Source organism: Arachis duranensis, chromosome 10 (genome assembly GCF_000817695.3).
Source record: "Arachis duranensis cultivar V14167 chromosome 10, aradu.V14167.gnm2.J7QH, whole genome shotgun sequence".
NCBI classification, from domain to species: domain Eukaryota; kingdom Viridiplantae; phylum Streptophyta; class Magnoliopsida; order Fabales; family Fabaceae; genus Arachis; species Arachis duranensis.
Window position 1 is genome coordinate 41,713,752 of NC_029781.3, and position 5,413 is coordinate 41,719,164.

Consider the following 5,413-nt stretch of genomic DNA (forward strand, 5'->3'; position numbering starts at 1 on the left):
CATTGCGCCCAGCAAGCCTTTCGGCATCTCACCTTGCTCGCATTGCGCCAAGCAAGCCTTTTGGGCAACTCGAGTTTCAGCGCGGCCGTTCGGCGCGCGAGGCAAGGAGCCAGACACACTATCAACCTGCACACCACTCATCTGCCACCACGGTCTGCACACCCAGCACGCCTGGACGAACAGCCCCCCGCACGCCTTGGAGCGTGCAGGCAAGCGGAAGCATACGGGAGTGCCGAGCCAACTACGCTGGGCAGGGTTTAGGGGAAGCGACGAAGAACATTCAAGGGACAGCCCGAGGCGTGAGGTGCTTCGGGCGATAATCGAACAGCCGCACCGTCTAGATTAAGCAACACGCACAGCAAAACCAACACCGCGTCGGGCACCGTCTTGCGTCGACCATAGACGTAAGGCGAGCACGCCGCGGGTGCACAAGGCACAACTCGACCACGCCATGGTCCCTAGGTGGTGCCCAGATGGGGCGTGCATGGACGTGTTTCCCTTCTTGGTCCTTTGGTGATCGGGGTGTGCAGCAGCCCGACACCCGTGCTCGACCTTGGAACCGGGACGGGGGACCCCGACGGCACAGCACAACCACAACGGATTTGCTAGTGTGCCTAGGCAACATGCATCTTGCTGGCATTGCGCCCAGCAAGCCTTTCGGCATCTCACCTTGCTCGCACTGTGCCAAGCAAGCGTTTTGGGCAACTCGATTTTCAGCGCGGCCGTTCGGTGCGCGAGGCAAGGAGCCAGACACACTAACGACCCGCACACCACTCATCCGCCACCACGGTCCGCAAACCCAGCACGCCCGAACGGACAGCCACCCACACGCCTTGGAGCTTGCAGGCAAGCGGAAGCATACGGGAGTGCCGAGCCAACTCCGCTGGGCAGGGTTCGGGGGAAGCGACGAAGAACATTCAAGGGACAGCCCGAGGTATGAGGTGCTTCGGGCGATAATCGAACAGCCGCACCGTCTAGATTAAGCAACCCGCACAGCAAAACCAACACCGCGTCGGGCACCGTCTTGCGTCGACCATAGACGTAGGGCGAGCACGCCACGGGTGCACAAGGCACAACTCGACCACGCCATGCTCCCTAGGTGGTGCCCAGATGGGGCGTGCATGGACGTGTTTCCCTTCTTGGTCCTTTGGTGATCGGGGTGTGCAGCAGCCCGACGCCCGTGCTCAACCTTGGACCCGGGGCGGGGGACTCCGACGGCACACCACAACCACAACGGGCTTGCTAGTGTGCCTAGGCAATGTGCATCTTGCTGGCATTGCGTCCAGCAAGCCTTTCGACATCTCACCTTGCTCGCATTGCGCCAAGCAAGCCTTTTGGGCAACTCGAGTTTCAGCGCGGCCGTTCGGTGCGCGAGTTAAGGAGCCAGACACACTAACGACCCGCACACCACTCATCTGCCACCACGGTCCGCACACCCAGCACGCCCGGACGAACCACCCCCGAACGCCTTGGAGCGTGCAGGTAAGCGGAAGCATACGGGAGTGCCGAGGCAACTCTGGTGGGCAGGGTTCGGGGGAAGCGACGAAGAACATTCAAGGGACAGCCCGAGGCGTGAGGTGCTTCAGGCGATAATCGAACAGCCGCATCGTCTAGATTAAGCAACACGCACAGCAAAACCAACACCGCGTCGGGCACCGTCTTGCGTCGACCCTAGACGTAGGGCGAGCACGCCGCGGGTGCACAAGGCACAACTCGACCACGCCATGCTCCCTAGGTGGTGCCCAGATGGGGCGTGCATGGACGTGTTTCCCTTCTTGGTCCTTTGGTGATCGGGGTGTGCAGCAGCCCGACGCCCGTGCTCAACCTTGGACCCGGGGCGGGGGACCCCGACGGCACACCACAACCACAATGGGCTTGCTAGTGTGCCTAGGCAACGTGCATCTTGCTGGCATTATGCCCAGCAAGCCTTTCGGAATCTCACCTTGCTCGCATTGCGCCAAGCAAGCCTTTTGGGCAACTCGAGTTTCAGCGCGGCCGTTCGGTGCACGAGTCAAGGAGCCAGACACACTAACAACCCGCACACCACTCATCTGCCACCATGGTCTGCACACCCAGCACGCCCGAACGAACCGCCCCCCGCACGCCTTGGAGCGTGCAGGCAAGCGGAAGCATACGGGAGTGCCGAGCCAACTCCGCTGGGCAGGGTTCGGGGGAAGCGACGAAGAACATTCAAGGGACAGCCCGAGGCGTGAGGTGCTTCGGGCGATAATCGAACAGCCGCACCGTCTAGATTAAGCAACACGCACAGTAAAACCAACACCGCGACGGGCACCGTCTTGCGTCGACCCTAGACGTAGGGCGAGCACGCCGCGGGTGCACAAGGCACAACTCCACCATGCCATGCTCCCTAGGTGGTGCCTAGATGGGTCGTGCATGGACGTGTGACAAATGAATTTTTGTCGGTATAGAATTTATCAAGTGATCAATCGTAGTATAGTCTAAACCAACGCAAAATCCATCATCAAACAAATCTACAATCTATATCCGAGAGTACTAGTCTCCCGAGTCGTTCTCCCTTGGAATTGCCAAAGTGTGCATCTTATTGACTTAGTAAGCCTCGTTGGAATTCTTCGAAGGTTTTAGCAAAGTAATGAAAACCAAACAATCAATTATCAAAAGACTTGGCTTAGGGTTGGCATTAGAACTTCTATCCTTATAGTCCATTCAATGTTGACAACAATTAGGCCTTGCTTCATTTAGTTATCCCCTATGTATAGAGGAAAATCAAATGAAAACAATCAACTTGAGTCACAAGTCCTAGCTTCACCTCATGGGAATCTAGCTTTAGTGCACTCCAAGTCAATTAGCAATCCCTAACTCCAAATCAATTATTGATACAACTATTCAACTTCTTCCAATGACCAAACCCTATGCCAAGTGTAAAAATTCTACTCCATAGCTAGTGTTGACATTTTATCAAACATGTGGTGAGCATGAAAGAAGGTCATAGTAAAATGAAGAGAAAGGTAGAATTAAAGATGTTGCAATGCAAGGAATTAACAACAATTGTCAAAGAGCAATAATGAGGATCAAAATCTCAAAGTATCAATGGAATCCAAAAATCATAAAGTTGAATCCTAGATCCAAGGAATTTTAGCAATTACAACTACAACTTGAAATTGAAAAAGGAAACCTATTACATGAACAAAATGAAGTGAAAGTTGCAATGGATCTCACCAAGGAATGGGTAAACAATCCAGAATTTTGATGAAGAAGAACCCTAGTAAGAACTTGAGTCCTCCCTTCTCTCTCCCCCCAAAAATATCTAAAAACTAGAAAATGAACTAAGTGTCTTTGACTCTTGCTCCATTGGTCCTCTTAAAACTTTTCCCGCCAATTCACTTCTCAAAAGTTAAGATCTCTAACCAACTCCACGCCTGAGTCACGTGACTTCTAAAAAAATCATATTCGAGCATCGGCGCGTACGCGCAAGGTATGCGCACGTGCCATGGATGCGGTTTTGGAGTGTACGCGGAGGTGGGACGTACGCGTGCGCGTCCATGAGAATCCTGGCTTAGCCGCTACTCAAGCCAGCTCGTGGCTTGGCTCTTGGCCTCGGCTTCACGTTGCTCTTGTCCGCGCAGGCGCGTCAGGTGCGCCCACGCGCCCATGCGGAAATTTCCAAAGCTCAATTCTCATGCTTCCTTCCCTTGCACCCGTCTTCCTTCTCTTTTCCTGTCCATTCCTACTCTATATCCTGAAACCACTTAGCGCACAAGTCACGGCATCGAATGGCATCAAGAGAAGATTAGAGATGTATCTATTTTAGTGCAAAATAAGCATGTTTTCATTCATGAGACAAAACTAGGAAAGGAATGCAAATCCTTGTATTTTCATGCAGAAAGTGTGTGAAATCATTGATAAACCCTTTGAAATTAGCACAAGATAAACCCTCAAAATGGGGTTTGTCAACATGTTTCCCTTCTTGGTCCTTTGGTGATCGGGGTGTGCAGCAGCCCGACGCCCGTGCTCAACCTTGGACCCGGGGCGGGGGACCCCGACGGCACACCACAACCACAACGGGCTTGCTAGTGTGCCTAGGGGATGGCAAGGCATCGTGCATCTTCCTGGCATTGCACCTAGCAAGCCTTTGGGCAACTCGAGTTTAAGCAGCATGACACCCCTCCCCCCTATAATAGGCTGCCGAGCCATTACCAAAGTGCCACGGGTAGACATCCTTTTCCGTGAGGAGACATACTCAAGGAAACTGCTCTGGAGGTCAAATTTTGACGCCGTTTTTTGCAACAATCTCTATAAAAATAAGATCTTTCCATCCACCAAATTTGGTGAATTTACACCGTGTGGATTTTTTTTCCGATTTTTTCCCACCCGAAAAGCAGGAAATTCAAAAAAAATGAAAAATGGAGCAAAAGTGCGATTTTTGACCTGGATTTTTTTGTGCAGCCTTCAAATAATATTACCAAGGTTCCCTCAAAATTTCAGAAAAATTGCACGAGCCAATTGTGGGATATGAAAATTTGGCTCCTCCGTTGCAACGCTCCGAGCCATCGTTGCGGAGGCACCAAAGTGCGATTTTTGACCTGGATTTTTTTGTGCAGCCTTTAAATAATATTACCAAGGTTCCCTCAAAATTTCAGGAAAATTGCACGAGCCAATTGTGAGATATGAAAATTTGCCCACTCCGTTGCAACGGTCGGTGCCTCCGTTGCAACGAAACCAGCCAACTCGAGCAAACTGCTCTAGAGGTCGAATTTTGTTGCCATTTTTTGCGACAACCTCTAGAAAAATAAGATCTTTCCATCCACCAAATTTGGTGAATTTACACCGTGTAGATTTTTTTTGCCGATTTTTCTCCAACCCGAAAAGCCGGAAATTCAATAAAAATGAAAAACGAAGCAAACGTGCGATTTTTGACTTGGATTTTTTTGTGCGACCTTTAAATAATATTACCAAGGTTCCCTCAAAATTTCAGAAAAAGTGCATGAGCCAATTGTGAGATATGAAAATTTGCCGACTCCGTTGCAACGGTCGGTGCCTCTGTTGCAACGGCGAGTGCCTCCGATGCAATGCTCCCAGCCAACGATGCACCAAACCCAGCCTCCGTTGCAACGCTCCCAGCATCCGTTGCACCGCGCCCAGCATCCGTTGCAACGGCCCCCAGCCAACGCTGCAACGCGCCCTGCCTCCGGTGCAACGGCCACGACCAACGTTGCATGGCGCCCTGCCTCCGTTGCAACGACCCCAGCCAACGTTGCAATGCGTCCGGCATCCGTTGCAACGCGCCCTGCCTCCGTTGCAACGGACCCCAGCATCCGTTGCACCGCGCCCAGCATCCGGTGCAACGGCCCCCAGCCAACGTTGCAACGCGACCTGCCTCCGTTGCAACGGCGGGTGCCTCCGATGCAACGCTCCCAGCCAACGATGCAACGCG